The 20,580-nt window shown below is 39.8% G+C and overlaps 1 protein-coding gene and 1 pseudogene across 5 annotated transcripts in view; both read left to right on the plus strand.

Moving 5' to 3' along the window:
- NMNAT3 (nicotinamide nucleotide adenylyltransferase 3) overlaps positions 1 to 20,580 on the plus strand; it is a 125,440-nt gene that overhangs the window by 65,637 nt on the left and 39,223 nt on the right. The gene's annotated exons all lie outside the window — the stretch shown is intronic.
- On the plus strand, positions 23 to 2,231 carry LOC106006822 (annotated as a pseudogene).

Here is a 20,580-nt window from a genome sequence, read left to right on the forward strand (position 1 = left end):
CAAATAAATAAATAAAAATCTTTAAAAAAAAAAAAAAAAAAAAAAAACCCTGGAGAAGGAGGAGAATCTGATTTCCAGAATTGCCACAATTAGATTCAAATGTCCAGTTTTCTACAAAACAGTCACAAGACATACAAAGAAACAAAGTATGACCTCCTCAAAGGAAAAAGATAAATCAACAGAAATTGTCAGAGATCTGAGGGTGGATACACAAGACAAAGACTTTAAAGCAGTGGCATTAAAGATGCTCAGAGAACTGAAATAATGTAGAGAGAGTCAAGAAACCATGTGTGAACAAAATGGAAATACTGACAAAAAGATAGAAAACCTAAAAGGGACCAAAAAGATAAACTGGAACTAAATATGACAATAACTGAAATTTAAAAATTCACTAGAAAGATTCAAAGGCAGATATCAGCAGTCAGAACAAAGAATTAGCAAACTTAAAGATAGGATAATGGAAATTGTCAAGTCTGAGGAAAGGATAGAAACAAGATTGAAGAAAACTGAACAGAGCATAAGAAACCCATGGGACACCATCCAGTACATCAACATAGGCATTGTGGGAATCAAGAAGAAGAGGAATAAAGGAGTTGAAGAAATTCAAGAAGAAATAATGAAGAAATTAAAGAAATAATGGCTGAAAACTTTTCAAATTTGATGAAAGATGTAAATATAAACATCCAAGAAGCTCAGTGAATGACAAGAAAGAAGAAATCAAAGAGATGCATACTGAGAGACAATCCTGAGAGCAATGAGTGAATCATCACGTACAAGGGATCCTCAATAAGGTTTTCAGAAGATTTCTCATCAGAAACTGTGGAGGCTAGAAGGCAGTGGACTGATATAGTCAGAGGACTAAAAGAAAAAGTCCATCAACCAAGAATTCTGTATCTGGCAAAACTGCCTGTCAAAAATCAGAGGGGAGGGCTAGGTATTGTGGGACAGATCAGATGGGTCATAATGATAACTGAGATAGACACTGACAACCTCTATAAGGAACAGGTTCAGCTCCTAGCAGAGATGAGTATCCTTGCTGATGAATATTACAGTACAGTTGGGCCAAAACCAAAAAGAATTGTCACCTGAATGAAAGGATTATTGCACTGAGCTTTTAGGATTTTATGATACAACACTGAAAATGAATTCATGCTACAACAGAGATCAGATGCTCAGATGCTAAAATTACCTTTCCAGGTTGTTTTACCACTACTTGTTGTAGTCCTCCATTAAGTAATATAGGAAAGCTAGAAGAAAATGATGCTGACTGGAGTAAGAAGAGCAGCACAGAGATATTTAAAGGCTGAATTAGGAATTCCCATGAAAGTGGTTCCTCCAGAAGAATTAATTATCTAACACAAATTCACAGCAAGGCTCAATCAGGTTGTATCTGGGGGGAACATGAAATTGATTCATTTTGTTTGTGAGGAGGAATGTATTTTTGATTCCAGAGCACCGTGAGTTTAAGAGCTATTAGTTATGTGTCAAAGGAAGAGATAAAAGAACTTCTGGTAAAGGCAACCAGTGGTGAAATTAGGATAACTCCATGGTTTCAAATTATTGTGGAGCTTTTCCACTTTAAATGGTGGGAGATCTCAAAGTTATTTGAATCAGTTTTGTTGACCGTGAGAAATTACATAGAATGTGAATGTGGAGATGAGTGGTTAATAAAATACTGAATAATTTCTCTGCTTAACTTAACATAATTTTTAAAAATTTGGTTCCCTAGGAACTCTTACTTGAAACATTGATACTTTACAACTAGTATTTGTGTGGAAAACACAACCAACTTCTTAATTTTGTATCACACACCCCATATGTGTACATTACTATTTGTAAAAGACATTTATGAGAGGTTGTTGTAAAAAAAGAGAGAGAGAGATTAACTTAATTTAACCTAGGCACATGGTCCTAACAAACTCGAACAAATAAGTGAAGCTTTTCATTTTTGATACATTGTGATAAACTTTGTCAGCACACTGTAGAGCAGTTTGCTCTTTCCCAAATGATTTATAAATCATTAAATTTTTATTATAGTCCAGGAAAAAAGTGAGGGAGAAATTAAGACATACCCAGATAAACAAAAGCTGTGAGGGAGTTTGTTACCACTAGACCTACCTTGCAAGAAATGATCAGGGAGTTTTGTAAGGTAAAATAAAAGGACCACATCTTCCTTATCCATTCGTCCGTTGAAGGGCATCTTGGTTCTTTCCACAGTTTGGCGACCGTGGCCATTGCTGCTATAAACATTGGGGTACAGATGGCCCTTCTTTTCACTACATCTGTATTTTTGGGGTAAATACCCAGTAGTGCAATGGCAGGGTCATAGGGGAGTTCTGTTTTTATAAGGAAGATGTGGTCCATATACACTATGGAGTATTATGCCTCCATCAGAAAGGACGAATACCCAACTTCTGTAGCAACATGGATGGGACTGAAAGAGATTATGCTGAGTAAAATAAGTCAGGCAGAGAGAGTCAATTATCATATGGATTCACTTATTTGTGGAGCATAACAAATAGCATGGAGGACATGGGGAGTTAGAGAGGAGAAGGGAGTTGGGGGAAATTGGAAGGGGAGGTGAACCATGAGAGACTATGGACTCTGAAAAACAATCTGAGGGTTTTGAAGGGGCGGGAGGTGGGAGGTCAGGGTACCAGGTGGTGGGTATTATAGAGGGCACAGATTGCATGGAGCATTGGGTGTGGTGCAAAAATAATGAATACTGTTATGCTGAAAATAAAAAATAAATTTTAAAAAAAGGAAACTAGACAGTAATGTGAATCTGTATGGAGAAAGGAAGATCTCAGTAGAGCTAAATACATGGGAAATTATAAAATTTAGTATTATTGTAACAGTGGTTTGTAGTTGTACTTTTTGGTTCCTATACATCTGAAGAGATTGTGAGTTTGAAAAAAAAAATTGTCTAATATAAGCTAGTATTATTGTAACTGGTTTGTAATCCCAAGTCTCATTTTCTACATAATTTAAGAGACTAATGGATTTAAAAGAATTATAAGAAGGAGTGCTTGGGTAGCTCAGTCACTTAAGCATCTGTTTTTGGCTTATGTCATGATCCAAGGGTCCTGGGATCGGGCCTTCAGTTGGGTTCCCTGCTGGGCAGGGAGTCTCTTTCTCCCTCCGCCCCTCCTCTTGCTCATAAAAAAAAAAAAAGGCTTATAAGTTTATGTTTTTGACTGCACAATTTATGAAGATGTTATTTTATGGCATCAACAAATGGGTGGGGACAGAGGTTTAAAGGAGCAGAGATTTTGTATGCCATTGAAGGTACACTGGTGTAAGTTCAAATTAAAATGTCTTTGGGTGTTAAATGTAATCTCCATGGTAACTACAAAGAAAATAGCTATAGAATATACACATAAGGAAATGAGAAGGAATTTCAACTTCCTTCAATTTCCTTCCTTTCAATTTCCTTCAAATGAGAAGGAATTTCTACTACAGAAAGAGCAGCTAAACACAAAAGAAGACAATAAAGAAAGAAATAAGGGAAGGGGGAGCTATAAGGCGTTTAGAAAACAAGTAACACTACCATAGAAATTCCTCCTTGTCAGGAATTACCTTAACTGTAAATGGGTTAAACTCTCCAGTCAAACAGGGATTGGCAGTTGGGAAAAAAACCACACGATCCAACTATATGTTATGACAAGAGACACTTTAGATCCATAGGGAGAAACAGATTGAAAATGAAAGATTGGGAAAAGATACTCCATGCAAATAATAACCAAAAGATAACAGGGGTGGTATACCAATATCAGACAAAACAGACTTTAAAACAAAAAGAGTTACAAGAGAAAAAGAAGGATTCTATATAATAATAAAGACAACAGTCCAATAGCAAAATGTAACAATTGAAAATATTTATGTACCCAAATATATAAAGCAGCTATTAACAAACTTGAAGGAAGAAACTGATAGTAACACAATAATAGTAGGGGACTTGAACACCCCACTTACATCAATGCATAGATCATTCAAACAGAAAATCAACGATGAGACAGCATCTGTGAATGACACATTGGACCAGATGGATCTAACAGTTATATTTGAAAATAACATCCTAAAACAGTGGACTGAATACACATTGTTTTCAAGCGCACGTGGAATGTTCTGTAGAGTAGATCACATATTAGGCCACAAAACAAGTCTCAACAAATTCACAAAGATTGAAAGCATATATGAATAGAACTCTGTGAAACCAGAAATCAACCATAAGGAAGAATCTGAAAAGACCACAAATACATAGGGGTTGAATAACCTGCTACTAAACAATCAATGGGTCAACCAAGAAATCAAAGAGGAAATCAATAAATACATTAAGACAAATGAAAATGAAAACACAGGGGCACCTGAGTGGCTCGGTCAGTTAAGCGTGTGCCTTTGGCTTGGGTCATGATCCCAGGGTCCTGGGATTGATCCCCACATCAGTACCCCTGATTGGCAGAGAGCCTGCTTCTCTCTCTGCCTGCCGCTCTCCCTGCTTGTGCGCACACGCACTGTCTCTGTCTCTCTCAAATAAATAAATAAAATCTTAAAAAAAGAAAAGAAAAGAAAAAATGAAAACACAGTGGTCCAAAATCTTGGAATGCAGCAAAAGCTGTCTGAAGAAGATTAGAGCAATACAGGCCTACCTCAAGAAGTAAGAAATGTATCAAACAAGAAGCAAGAAAAATATCAAACAACCTAAGCTTATACCTACAGCATCTAGAAAAAGAAAAATAAAAGCACCCAAAATCAGTAGAAGAAAGGAAATAATATAGATTAGAATAAAGTAAAACAAAAACTTAAAAACAATACAATAGAACAGATTGAGGAAACCAAGATAAACCTCTAACCAGACTCCAAAAAAACAGGGGTGGGGGACTCCAACAAAATTAGAAATGAAAGAGGAGAAATAACAATACCACAGATAACAAAGGTGCTTGTCTCTTGTAAGAGAATATTATGAAAAATTACATGCCAACAAATTGGACAACCTGGAAGAAATGAATAAATTTCTAGATACATAACCTCCCAAAACTGAATCAGGAAGAAATAGAAAATTTGCACAGACCAATTACTAGCAAAGAAATTGAATCAGTAATCAAAAAACTCCAACAAAGTCCAGGACCAGATGGCTTCACAGGTGAATTCCACCAAACATTTAAAGAAGAGTTAATAGCTATTCTTCTCAAACTGTTCCAAAAAATGGAAGAGGAAGGAAAGCTTCCAGATTCATTCTATGAGGTTGTCATTACCTTTATCCCAAAACCAGATAAAGATACTACCAGAAAAGGAAATTACAGGTCAATATTTCTGATAAGCATAAATGGAAAAATCCTCCACAGGATATTGGCAAGCCAAATTCAACAATGCATTAAAAATCATTCACTGTGCTTAAGTGTGATTTATTCCTGGGATGCAAAACTAGTTCAGCATTCACAAATTACCAGTGTGATACATCACATCAACAAGAGAAAGGATAAAAACCATATTTCATTGGATGCAGAAAAAAAATCACAATATCTATTCATGATAAAAGCCCTCAACAAAGGAGATTTAGAGGGAACATACCTCAGCATAATAAAGGCCATATGTGAAAACCCCACAGTTAACATCATACTCAGTGGTGAAAAACTGAGAGCTTTTCCTCTAGGATCAAGAATAAGTGTACACTGTCACCACTTTTATTCAGCATAGTACTGTAAGTCCTAGCCACAGCAGTAAGGCAACAAAAAGAAATAAAAGGCATCCTTATTGGTAAGGAAGAAGTAGAACTTTCACTATTGACAGATGAGATGATACTATATATACAAAACCCTAAGACTCTTCCAAAAAACTACTAGAACTGATCAATGAATTCAGTAAGTTTGAAGGATATAAGATCAATATATAGAAATCTGTTGCATTTCTATGTGCCAATAATGAAGCAGTAGAAAGAGATATTAAGAAAACAATCCTATTTACAGTTGCATCAAATATAATAAAATATCTAGGAATAAACTTAACCAAGGAGGTGAAAGATCTGTACTCTGAAAACTATAAAACATTGATAAAAGAAATTGAAGATGACACAAAAGAAACTCCATGCTCAGGGTTGGGAAAACAAATATTGTTAAAATGTCCGTATTACTAAAAGCAATCTGCACATTTAATGCAATCCCTATCAAAATACCAACAGCATTTTTCACAGAACTAGAACAAGCAATCCTAAAATTTGTATGAAACTATAAAAGATCCTGAACAGCTAAGGCAATTTTGAAAAAGAGCAACACTGGAGGTATTCAAACCCCAGATTTCAAGACATACTACAAAGCTGTAGTGATCCAAATAGTATGGTACTGACACAAAAATAGACACAAAGGTCAATGGAACAGTATAGATATGTGCCAAGAAATAGACTCACAATTATATGGTCAGTTAATCTTTGATGGAGGAGGCAAAAATATGCAATGGGAAAAAGTCTTTCCAACAAATGTTGGGAAAACTGGACAGCTACATGCAAAAGAATGAAACGAGACCACTTTCTTACACCATACACAAAAATAAATTCAAATTGGATTAAAAACCTAAATGTGAGACCTGAAACCATAAAAATCCTAGATAAGAGCACAGGCAGTAATTTCTCTGACATTGGCGATAGCAACATTTTTCTACATATATCTCTTATAGCTGGGTACTAGAAGTTATAGCCAGCCCAATTAGGCAAGAAAAAGAAACAAAACACATCCAAATTGAAAAGAGAAAGTAAAATTATCTGTTTGCAAATGATATGATCTCCTATGTAGAAAACCCTAAAAATTACACACAGACATGCACAAAACTATTAATGAATTCAGCAACATAGGATGCAAATTCAACACACAAAATTTAGTCACATCTCTACAGTAACAATGAACAATCTGGAAAGTAAATTAGAAAAGCAGTTCCATTTATAATAGCATCAAAAAGATTAAGATACTTTTGAATTATCTTAACTAAGGAGGTGAAAGATTTGTACCAAATGAAAACTACAAAACAATTGTTGAAAGAAATTTGAATAAATGGAAACACATCCCATGCTTGTGGATTGAGAAAAAGTTATTGTTAAAAATAACTTGGGTTAGGGGCACCTGGGTGGCTCAGTGGGTTAAAGCCTCTGCCTTCGGCTCAGGTCATGATCTCAGGGTCCTAGAATTGAGCCCCAAATCAGGCTCTCTGCTCAGTGGGGAGCCTGCTTCCCTTCCTCTCTCTCTGCCTTTCTCTCTGCCCACTTGCGATCTCTGTCTGTCCAATAAATAAAATCTTCAAAAAAAAAAAAAAAACTTGGGTTAAAGTTTTTAACTTACTGTTAAAAAGTCAAAGCTACGCAAAGAAATCTACAAATTTAGTGCAATTCCTACCACAATCCTACTGGCATGTTTTGAAGAAATAGAAAAAACCATCCTAAAAGTCTTAGGAAATCTCAAGAGACCCAAATAACCAAAATAGCCTGTAAGAACAAAACTGGAAGGCTGATTTCAGACTTAACTATAACGCTACAATAATCAGAACAGTGTGGTCCCAGTATAAAGACAGACATGTTTAAAATAAGGCGTCCAGAAACAAACCCTCACAAATAGGATCAGATGACTTTTTACAATAGTGCCAAGATCATGCAATGGTGAAAGGCCAATCATTTCAACAAATGGTACTGGAAAAACTAGACATCCACATGCAAAAGAATGAAGCTGGACCCTTGCCTAACAGCAGATACAAAAATAACTCAAAATGGATCAAAGACCTAAATACAAGAGAAAGAATAAAACTCTTAGAAGAAAACATAAGATAAAAGCTTCACAGCAAGGATTTGGTAGTGATTTCTTGGATATGACAAAGGCACAGATAATCAAAGAAAAAATAGACCAGTTGGACTTTGTAAAAATTTTAAAATTGTGCGCATCAAAAGACACTATTGACAGAGTGAAAAGTCAACCCATCAAATGGGAGAAAGTATTTGCAAATTATGTACCTAATAAGAAGCCAAACCAAAAAAAACACAAACAAACAAAAAAAACAACAAAGAAACAACCCCCCCCCAAAAAAACCCCAACAACAACAAATGTGAAGAGATGGAACCCTGTTGCATGTTGATGGCAATGCAAAGTGGTACATCCATTGTGGAAAACAGTATGGCACTTCCTCACGGAGTTAAACTAGAATTTCTATATGATCCAGCAATTCCATTTTTGGCTATATGCCCAAAATAATTGAAAGTAGGGTCTCAAAGAGACGTTTGTACAACTGTTGTTCATAACAGGATGATTCAGAATAGCTGAACTGTGGAAGCAACCCAAGTGCCCCTTGATGGATGACTAGATAAGCAAAATGTGGTATAGACATACAGTGGACTATTATCTGGCCCTCAAAAGAAAGGGAATTCTGTAATTTGCTATAACATGGATGAATCCTGAGGACATTACATGCTAAGTGAAATAAGCCAGTCAGAAAAAGACGATTACTGTGTCATTACATTTATATGAGATAATTAAGAGTAGTCAGATTCATAGAGATAGAAAGTAGAAGGTGGTTGTTAGGGGCTGGAGGACAGGACAAGGAGGAAGTACTATTTAATGGATACAGAGTTTCAGTTTTATAAGATGAAAAGAGCTACAGAGTTGGATGGTGCTGATGGCTGCACAACATAATGAATGTATTTAATACCACTGAACTGTTAAAAATAGTTGAGATGGCAAATTTTGTTACATATATTTTACCACATTTAAAAAAAAACTGCGCCCCACCGTACCTACATAAGTTAATAAATTAATTGGTGAATTGTACCAAACATTTACGGACAAAATAATAACATTTGTATACAGTGTATTCCAGAAAATCAGAGGAGAGACTGTTTCACTTACGGACAAAATAATAACATTTGTATACAGTGTATTCCAGAAAATCAGAGGAGAGACTGTTTCACAACTCCCATCTGTGAGGCTAGCACTACCCCGATATCAAAACCAAGCAAACACATTATATGAAAAGGAAGCTATGTGCTAGTATTCCTCATGAACATAGATCAAAACCCTAAACAAAATATTTCCAAAAAATCTAACAATACATATACAGGATAATATATCAGTACCAACCCCATCTCTTGGTTGTCCCAGAGATGTGCACTTAGTTTAACACCCAAAAATCAGTTAATATAATTCATCACATTAACTAAAAAGGAAAAAAAAACTATAATTATCTCAGTAAAGAGAATTGTCAAAAGTCAACATCCATCCCTGACATTAAAAGAAAAAAAGAAAATACAAAGCAGCATATTAGGAATGGAAATTCTATTCAACATTGTGCTGGAGGTTGTAGCCAAAGCAGTAAGGCAGGAAAAATAAAAAGGAGAAATTAAAAGAAATGCAGAAGAGAAAGGATAGCCTTTTCAAAAAATGGTGCTGAAATAATTGGATATCCATAATAAGCAAAAAAAGGAGGGGGGCACTTCATTCCATAGCTCACACCTCAAAAACTAACTTAAAATGTATCAAACTTTAATATAAGTCCTAAAATTATAAAATTTCTAGAAGAAAACATAGGAGAAAGTCTTGTGCTCTTAGGTTAAGAATTCTCAGATAAAACACCACAAAAAGCATAATCCAAAATAGAAAAGAAAATGGACAAATTAAACTTCATTGAAACTAAAAGTTTCTGTTCTTAAAAAAACACTACAGGAATGAAAAGATAAGCCATGGACTGGGAGAAAAGATTTGCAAACCCTGTACCTGATAAAAGGATTGTGTCCACAATATATAAAGACCTTTTAATTCAGTAATTTAAAAAACACAATTTTTAAAAAAGAGGGCAAAATATTCAAACAGACTCTTCACCAAAGAAGATATAGGGATGGCAAATCAGCACATGGAGAGATGCTCAGTTAAATAAAAGAAGTGTAGATTAAGATCACAGTGAGCATGGCACCCACATTAGAATGACTGAACTTGAAAAGACCAACCTAGAACTATGGTCAAAGACATGGAGCAATTGAAAGTCTCAGATACTACTGGTAGGAACATGACTATGCAACAGCTTGTGAAAAACAGCTTGACAATTTCTTACAAGTTAAATGTTTACCTATCATATGATTCAGCTATTCCATTCCTAGATATTTACCCAAAAGAAATTAAAGCATACACTCATGCACAAAAGTTCAGAGCAGCTTTAATTATGATAGCCCCAAACTACAGACAATCCAGGCTTCTGTCAATGTGTGAATAAAGAGATGGTGGTTTGCGGGGAGAAGGTGGCGGGGGAGTAAGAGGAGGTGCCTTTTCAGCCGGTACCCCAAAGTGAGCTGATTACCTACCAAAGAACTCCGATCACCCATGAAATCAGCCTGAGATCAGAATTATACGTGTCTGGATCTCTACAGGGGCAGAAGACGCCAGTGGGCAGGTAAAGCAGAGTGGGAACGGCGGACTGATATAGGAAGATAAACAAAAGGGGGAAGGAGCCACCAGAGGCGACTGGTTGGAGAGTAATACCCCAATACGAGCGAGAGTGCCCTGCGTCTGGGGACCAGCATTAACTTGGAGACTGGTTGAAAGCACTCCAAAAGAGCAAAGGATCGCGGGGTGGGGGGGGCGGATTGTGGGAATCGGGGCGGCTAGGGACAGGGGCTTAAGTCCCCAGTCCCAGGACAGCCTCCCCGGCGCTGAGGCAGAGAGTGTGCAGCGGAGAAACCAGCTCTTGGTCCCTAAGCCACCAGCATGCCCGAGAATGCGTGGGCTCTAGCTCCTGTGAGGGGATGGGAGCCACGCCAGTCGGCAGAACGCGCGAGCCCTACCACAAAGCTTGAGATACGCGCACACATCCCTCATGCTCCCCTGAGTTACAAAGGCCGGCCGGCGCTCTTTGACCCTCACCATTGTTTCAAAGCCTAAGCCCCGCGCCCTAAACTCTCCCTTGACAGAGGTGCGCCAAAGCCCAGCCTGGTGCTTACAGACCAGCACCCCGTTCTCAGTGCCTGAAATGTGCGCGCAACCCAGAGCCGCCTCTGAAAGAGGTGCGCGCAAGCCGGGCTCTCCCAGTCCGGGCCAGTGGCAAAATCTCAGTGTGCGATCGCTGCTTGGAACCTCTCTGGCAGTCGGGAGCTCCCAGACAGCTGCCACTGCCTTGGCTTTGGGTACGAGCAAAAGATCCTGCGCCCCCAGGGTCTGCAACTTGGAACCTGCTCTGCCAGCGGCCAAGGGGGAACTTATTTAGGCTCTGCACCCAGACTGAGGCTTCTCTCTGAGAGGGAGATCAGGGTGCGGTTTGTTTTCCTCTAAAACTACAAAAACTATCAAAGGCGGTCAAAGTGAGAGGGAAAAAAAAAGTGAACAAGCATAAATACTGCCAGAGAACAAAAGCCTGAAAAAAACCAGTTTCCTCAGAGCCCACCCCCTTGAGGGGAGCGGGAGCGGGAGGACTTAACTCAGGAAACATTGACTGACAACCCACGTGGCAGGCCTCTCCCCCAGAAAACAAACCAAGAAAGAAAGAAAAAAAAGAGAGAGAGAAAAAAAAAAAGGACTACAAGAGAACAACCACTACTTCATAGGAAAACTTGTATTGTTCACTCATTTCCACTATTCTGGTTCATTTTTTTTTTATTTTTTTTTACACATAGGTAATTTTTTTAACCTATTTACCATCACAGTGATCTGTACAGTACATCAAATTCCATAATACCTTTCTAACCTGAACTTTTTGATACATACACCTATGTTTTTCTTTTGCATTTTTATTTTTTGAATTCCTTTTTTTAAATTTTAGTTTAGTTTAGTCTAGTTTATTCCTTTTTATTTTTATCCTCTAATATTCATATAGAGTTAAACTTCAAAGTAATCCCCTTTCCCCAATCAATACTACCCCTATAGGTAAACCAATTTTTAATCCCCTTTATCTTAGGAAAGCTGAGTCCTTTAACAAAGATATCAAGATACATCCAGGAAGAATCAAAACAACCTTCCTCGCACACACTGAGAATTTATAAGAACTCTCCCATCTTCTTCCACCAGTGTTTCTATGTTTTTTGTGTTTGTCCTGATAGCATATAAATTTTACACTTGTGGGTCTTTTTGACGAGGTTCTTTCTTTATTTGTTTATATATATTTTTTTCTCTTGTCATATACTTGTAAAGAGATGGTGGTTTATCCACACAGTGGAATAGTACTCAACAACAAAAAAGAATGAACCCAAACCACAGATGAATCTCACAATAATTATGCTGAGTGAAAGAAGCCAGACCTAAAAAGAGTACATACATTATGTATTCTGTTTATAAAATTCTGGAAATTACAAGCTAATCTATGGTAACAGCAAACAGATTAGTATTTGGGGTTAGGGGATTGCCATGGGGTGGGAGGGAAGGATTACAAAATGACACAAGGAAACATTGGGTGACTGATGCTATGTTCGTTATCTTGATTGTGGTGTTGGTTTCATGGCTGCATACATGTCAAACCTTACTAAATTATACCATTGAAATATGTTTGGTTTATTGTATGTTAATTATACCTCAATTACCAAACAAAGAAAAAATTCCACAAGGTTACTTCAGTTATATATAAAACATGATAAATTCTGTAGGACATAACCTATTTCTTTAACAAATAAATAGAAAGAAAGAAGAATTGAAAACTATAATTCAAGAGATTTAAGACACACATAAAACAATAGCATGGATGGACCCTATTTGAATCCTGATTCAAATCAACTATAAAATGATATTCATGCAAGAGTTGGGAAAATCTGAAGACCAACTGACTGAATAGTAGATGTATTGAAGAAATTACTAGTTCAACAGTAATGGCTGTTGTGTTAAAATTAAAAGCGTCCTTATCTCTTAGAAAGAAAGTATATACTCTTGGTCTAGCAATTCCACTTCACAAAATTTATCCTAAAGAAAGTATGTGGGGGGAACAAAGAACATTTCTATTTGGGAGAAGAAGAAATTTATTTCCCTATAAATCTTAATACACTGTGTGGAATAATGTTCTTTTCAGGATATATACCCTGGACTTGATATAAACATCTGCTTGACTCTTAGCCACTAAGTGCTTTGTCCTGCCAACCCTGACTCATCAGAAATGCCCAGGCCTCATGACATTGTCTTTGCTGTGAGCTTTATCAGGATAGAGTATGTGGTATGCATTGTAGAGTGTGCACTTCACAGATGGCTAACCACACCTGAACTTTTGGGGGGACATATGCATCCCATAATGTAGTTGCAGATGCTCATTTTGCTGCATGGGAAGGCTCTGGGATGGCCCTGCAAGGTGTCAGATTGTTCCTGATCTCCAAAGATCATGGTAACCACAGAATGCATGGATAATCAATCATGATATATCATATATTTATAGTATGTATGATTCCCATCATTTGGGGTATTAGTAGTTGGAAGGCCCTTGGTCATGAATGACTCATGCACTTTCTTGCCTTTATTCTCAATCATTCTTCTATGCAAAGTACTTGGTCATTTTTGGAAGTCCAGAACAGATTCCCCTGCTTGTGTCTTGGAATGTTAGATATTGGGTTGACACCTTTCAACATCCTACAGGTATTTATTTACTGCATCTTCCCCTGGCCAAGCACTGTTGCTGGGAATACAGTTGATTAAATTGTATCCCCTGCCCAACAGGAAGGCATGAGTACCATAGGTCACCTGAAGAATTCTACCTCTGTGGGATTTGACTGTCTGCCTCCCTTGGACAGTGAGAGATGCATGGTTGCAGGCGACTGTAGTACTGGGTACAAAGGAGGGACATTTCCCACCTAACAGGTGGGGGAAGCTTCTTGAGGAGGTGACACCCAAGGCTTGAGGAATGTGAGAGATTTAGCCAGGCACGATGGATAGAGAAAGCAGCATGGGTAAACAGAGGTGGAAGAGCATGATGTTCCAGCATATGGGAGAGAGATGAGGCTGAAAGAGTCGGGAGGACCAGGTCATGGAGAAGCGAACTTTACTGCCACCATGAGAGCTATGTGGTGTGGATTTCCTTTCTCCATTTGGTCAGGCATCATCTCCTCCCCATACCCCAGTCACCAGCAGCAGCCTCAAAGGCCCACAGATCTGTGCACCAAGTCACAACCCAACCCCCCTTCATCTCTCCAGGAACAAATATTTAAGCAGTACCTTTTCTGCCAACCAGGATCAGCTCACAATTAAAGCTGGATGAAAATCTGGCCCCACTGCTGATTTTGTTTTTTCAGGAAGAAAAGTGAATCTTCCTTCTGTTAGTGTATTTTCCCTAAGACATCTCACAATTGTAATTTGATCCTGCATGCATATAAATTGAATTAAACCAGCTAAAGCATTTGTTGAGTACCTTTACAGAGAAATGAACAGTGTCTCCCTAATTTGCCACAGGAGGTCTTTCCCCTTTCACAAGCATCCCTTCTCCAGGCTGCAACTGTCCTTCCTTTTGTTCCTTCTAACTGTTTCTCCCAAAACAACAAGACCCTACAAGCTGACAGAGGCCAGTATATCAAAATTTTAATGATCTCTGGTTCTGTGATAACACCCACACACACACAGTGAAAAAATTATACATGAGATGAAACTTAGCTCTGTAGGTTTTCATTGTGAATACGACAGTCATAGGAGCTCAAAGGAGAAAATGTTGAAGCAGCTATTTTTTTTTCAACACTCCTTCACTTGAAAGAATGGGAATAAGATAAGGGCTTGTATGAATGCGCGAGGCCGTTGGTGGATGTCCGTATTTTATAGTGTGGTCCTCTGATGATAGGCCTTTCTTACTTTGCACTGAATGCTGTTTGGAGCTCTCACAGAAAAAGTTCTCAAAGCCTTGATGGATGAATTTGTGTATTGGATGTGGGTGGTTTTTAAAAAAGTTCATTTGGGATTTTTATTCTTAGTGTGCTGATTTTTAACAAATGATTCAGCCCAACATATGACTAGTGAACAACATCAGACATACCTACAGCATTCATTGAATATATTAAGAATTTGAGCCTGCATTTCTTTTGAGTTGTTGAATATATTCCCAGTTGTACTTTCTTGTTTTCCCAACACATAGTTACAAACTTACTAATGGAGTTTGAATTTAATTTAAATCCTGTTTTCTGTTACTTAGAGTGTTTATTTCTAGGCAGTATGATTTGGCCATTGGCCTATATTTCAACAACTGTCACTTATATATCTTTTTTCTTTCAGATCAAAGTTTCTTCCAGTTTAATTAATACTTACTCATTTAGCAACCGTTCACCTGTTTTATGTATTTAACAAACGTGTCTTCCTTACTACTTGCCAGGTGGTAAGTGCATTACATGAACTCTTTTAACCTTCATTACAACCTTACAAGGCAGGTACTGTTACTCTCCCTGTTTTACAGATGAGGCAGCTGAGGCTCAGGGAGATTGAGTCACTTGCCCAAGGTCACACAGCCAGTAAGGGATAGAGCCAGTCTGCCCTCCAGTCTGGGCCTGTAACCACGACACCATCCCACCACCTTCATTCCACATGTTTCTTCTCAAGCCCCTCCCTGTGCTGGGAACTGTGCTGGATGCAGGGACCACATGGGAGCAGACTGGTTTCTGTGCTCGGGGGGGGGGGGTGCCTTGGTCATCAGACAGCTGTGAGCAAAAGCACTGTAGATGTTCCTGGGGTGGTTTGGAAGCAAAGCAGGTACGTTAATTTCTATTATTCTAAAAGTTGGAAGTGTGAGATCAGGGTTTCAGCAGGGTTAGGTTCTGGTAAGAACCTCTTCAGGTTGCAAACTGCTGACCTCTCATCATACGGGTACAGGGTAGACAACAGAGAGAGGAAGCAGGCTCTCCTGTGACTGTTAGAACACTCTTCTCATTCATGAGAGCTCCCCCCCTCCCCTGACCTTATCTAACCCCAGTCACCACCCAAAGGCTCCGCCTCCTAATACCCCGTTGGGGCAGGATTTCTGGTCTCAACACAGGAATTGGAGAGAGGGAGGAGTTAGAAGCATTCAGTCCCTAACAGGGAGGCAGACATTAATCAAATCCCACAGACATGAAATTACTCAGAGGAGTGAGGAGAAGCGCTGATGCTCTCAGTGTGAACAGTGAGGCAGTTCAACATAGAATCCAGGGAGAGTGTTTCTGGGAATGGAAGAGCTGAGCTAGAGAAGAATAATGAGACATTTTTTAGTCAAGAGTGAGGCTGGCTGGGGATCAGAGGATGCGGGGCATTCTCGGCATGGAAAAGTTGTACGTGCAAAGGCCCTGAGGCGGAAGAGAACATGGTTACGAAGGACTGAAGAGGTTGTGATGACTGCGAAGCAGGAAGCAAAGGGGAGTATTGCGGGAGGCGAGACAAGGGAGAGAAAAAGAAGGGGCAAACCATGAGGGCCTTGCTGGTCATTGTTAAGGGATGTATTTTTCATCCTAAGGGCTGTGAGACGATACGCATTTCCCTTCCCTACCTTACCTTCCTCTAATGCACACATCAAGGAGGGGATGGAGGGAAGACAGTTAAGTGGCACCTGAAACAATTCTTTTGATAAGAGGGTGACATGGAAAGCCATGAAGAGCAGGTGACAGATGTGGAAGGTAGCTAGAAGGTAAAGCTGACCTGATAATGGTTTGGATCTGATGGGGAAAGTGCGCCACTCCCTGAGGAGGAGAGAGTCCTAGCTGTGGGCCAGACGTGGGCAAGGGACAAGTTCAGCTTCAGACATGCTGGGAGGAGAGACAGCTAAACATCTGTGGGAAGGTGGTGATTAGAGAAGACAGGCCTGGAGATGGACATTGGCCAATCCCTTGTAGATAAAACAGGCAGATGTCCATAGGGGTAACTGAGTTCCAGGAGCGGGGGAGAGTTACAAAGGGAGAGAAGTCCCGTGGGGCTGCAGCATTTTGCAACCCCACCAAGGAGGATGATGGTTTGCAAGGGTGTCTGAGGAGGCTGAGAAGTAGGAAGGAACCAGAGCAGTCTCTGTCCCAGAAGACAGGAGCGAAGAAGGGTCACCACATTTCATGCTACAAAGAGGTCTTATTGGTTGGAAAGTGCAAAATCACATCTGTGGGGTTCAGAGTGACTTTTCTGTGAGAATGCTTTTACTGCAATAGTAGCATTGATTGCCAGCTGGATTGGAGAGGATGAGAGAAGAGAACTGGAGATGTTAGTGGACACGGTCTTGGGAATGGCCTGCTCCAGGCGAGGTGGGGTTTAAATGTACAAGAGCAAGGAGGAAAAGCAAGCAGACTAGCAGCCCCGGGGGAGCACGTGTGCCCTGTGCGAAGAGGGGAATAGCCATACCTTCTGAATTCATAGGGGAAGCTGCAAATAGGAATGTTCATATGTAAAAGATTTTTTTTTAAGATTTTATTTATTTATTTGACAGAGAGACAGAGATCATAAGGAGGCAGAGCAGCCGTCAGAGAGAGAGAGAAGGGGAAGCAGGCTTCCTAGTGAGCAGGGAGCCCAATGCGGAGCTCGATCCCAGGACCCTGAGATCATGACCTGAACTGAAGGCAGAGGCTTTAACCCACTGAGCCACCGAGGTGCCCCTGTAAAAGATTATTGATTGCTGCATTGTTTGTGATTATAAAATAGGGGAAACTAAGGATTCAAGTGTAAGTGAATATTCAACTCTAATAAATAGGGTTCTTTTTCCAGATTCTTGGGCTGTCAATTCTGAAACCACTTCCTTTGTATACTAGGACTAAGTGATAAAATCTAGTGGATAATCAAAGTCAGGCTTCTCACTGTTGCAAGACTGAGTGACAGAGGGAACATAGAAATATCTAGGGATGGGATGTGGGAATTGAAGGTATCGATGTGAGGAGTTCACAGAGAGAAAAGATAGTTGAACAGACAGACAGACAGACATTTCTGTCAGTGTGTATGCAGACACACATACATTTTATTTTATCCCTGTCTGCTGAGAGGGTCTAGAAATAATAATATCCCAAGAAAATAGTACAACCTACCATTCTAATCTTGGTTTCTAAATACAATCCTATCCGCCAAAGGGCTCTTTGGAAAAAAATGGTTGATTCTGGGGAGGGGGCAGGGAAAGTATAAGCTGAACTTGAGTAACTTAAGGAGCCAAAAAAAAAAAAAAAAAATTGCTCACATAATGGGAACATAGCAGAAGCATATAGGAACCAGCTTGATGGGGTTACCACTGATAAAATCTAGGACAATTTGAGCATTAAAATAAATAAGTAAAGGGTTATCACTCATTGAGTAAAGTACCAGTCCATTAATCTAAACTGATATAAATCAACTAAGTTAGTTAAATGAACAGAAAGATAAAGGAAGAGACAAGATAGCTCTTTCTTACAGCGGAATGCTGACTAATAAATGTAGAAGGAATGATAGAGCTAGAAAATCACGATTTGGCAACCACGTGATAATGGATTGAAGTAAGAATCGTTCACGGGTTCTAAAACGAATGGGTTGACGTAAGATATTTACATACTCACAAAGTAACTCCTGACATAGACTTACTAATCAGAAAAGAGGAAATCCTAACTTTATCGCAGAGGAACGCAGCAGACACTGCCTTAACCAACGGATCCACGCTGACCTCGATGGGAGGGAACATAAAGACACAGGTGTTTCCTGACCTGAAGTGCTGGGAAGGGCGCCCGATCGCCACTGCTTTGTGCCCACCAGGAGTGCATGTCCCACATGCACGTCACACACACAAAGCTAGGGTAAGAGATAGGCTGCCAAATAATTAGCCTGTATAAAATGTCAGTGTCGTGAAAAGCAGACCGAAGGGCTATTCTAGATGCAGGAAGAGCTAAAGAGATGACAACTGAATGCAGTCTACTGATCGTGGGTTGATTATTACTATAAAAGACATCAGTGGAAGTTTGGTGAAATAGGAATTAGGTCTGTAAGTTAGAGAACAGTACTGCATCAATGTTAACTTCGTGATTCATGTTATTATAGCATTTAAATGTATAAATGTAAAGGAATATATATATATTTTTATATATGTATAAATATATGTGTATATATTTACATATAAATGCAAAAGAATGTTTTGTTAAAAGAAAACATACTAAAATATTTAGGAACACATGGACATCACATCTACAGTTTACTCATCTGGTTCAGAAAAAAAAATGTGTGTGTGTATATTTGGCAAGAGAGAGAGAAGGATAAAGCACGTGTGGTAAATATTACCATTGGGAAATCTGGGTGATGTGTATATGAAAATTCTTTGTAATATTCTTGCTATTTCTCCTTAAGCCTGAAATTCTATCGAAATTAAAAGTTTTTTTAAACAAACCTCTAAAATATTAAATACTGGCTCATCGAATATAAAAATAATTAACCCTCTGTGGACCAAGCAGGACATGCCTGTCACGGGCAGATTCAGGCTGCAGTTGACTGATTTTCAGCCCCTCTGGTGGTGGTCCTGTGGGATAAGGAGGGACTAGAAACCTAAACCCAAGTAGATGGACTGGCCCTAGGCTGTGGCTGTTGTTAACTGGGGGTCAAACAGGCAGGACAAAGGTAGAGATGGGGACACTTCCCTGTGTGGCTTCTCTTCCCTTCCAAGATAGGTGGCATGGCCCCCAGCTGAAAGTGACAGCTGCTGGGAGTTCAGAGGCTTGAGGAGGGAAGATGGCGGCTGTGTGATAGGAGACCACCTGGGCCAGAATCTCACCTTCGTGGAGGGCGTGTGGCTAGTCCATTGGACTCAGCACTGCGAGAGCCCTCAGGGATGGCTTCTCCCAGTGGTTTTGGTCACTCTCAGACAACCACAGAAAAAGAGGGTAGCTGGGTTCAACCAGGGAAGGAATTTGTTAGCTGGGTGTAGTGGAGGTATGCAGGGGCACGGGGCTCTGGGTATTGCCATGAGCATCCTTGAAAGGGCTGACCTGAGATCCCAGGTGATCGAAAGTGAGGTGCAAAAGAAGAGGGGAGGTGGGCAGGGCAGGGTCAAGAGTGACTGGAGAGCCTAGCAAGGGGGGTGCACAGTTTTATCAGAGAGGGTGGAACATGTGTCTGCCGAGAGCTGAAGCAATGGATTGGTGACTAGCTGTCTTGGGGATAACATGGCCCAGTGCACAAAGGAACCCACACAGGGCTTCAGGGCATGGAGAACAGTTTGCTAATGAGGGACAGAGAGCCAGTAGTGTTAGAACTTGGAAACGGCATCCCAGTTACAGCCAGACTATAGATGGAGAGGATCTCAATGTGCTGATATGACCATGGTTTTACACACTGGTAGACAGAAGCTACAAGAGGTGGGTGGAGGTACAGGGGAGGAGATGCTGGGGAATGTGCTGTTATGGAGCGCAGAGTAGAGGGGGCAGCTGAGTCAGGGCAGCAAAGTAAAGAAGCTTGGGAAAATGACCACTAGGTAGAGGAGCCTTATAACGTGCAAACCTCCAAGTACAGAAGGATTTTCCAAAGATGGAGGTACTTTGAGTCCTACTCCTGAGAACATGGGAATCTGATTGGACAAGCCAGGGAAGCTGGGATGAGAAGAAGCACCAGAGTAACAGGAAGTTTTGGGTGTCATGATGAAAGGAGACTGTGGGAGTACAAGGACTAGAATGCAGGGGGTCATGTTATCCCTCCCTCCCTACAAGACAGGGAAACTGAGGCTTGGAGAGGT

Source organism: Mustela putorius, unplaced genomic scaffold, assembly GCF_011764305.1.
Source record: "Mustela putorius furo isolate JIRA1106 unplaced genomic scaffold, ASM1176430v1.1 tig00003834_pilon_pilon_pilon, whole genome shotgun sequence".
In the NCBI taxonomy this organism is placed as follows: Eukaryota; Metazoa; Chordata; class Mammalia; order Carnivora; family Mustelidae; genus Mustela; species Mustela putorius.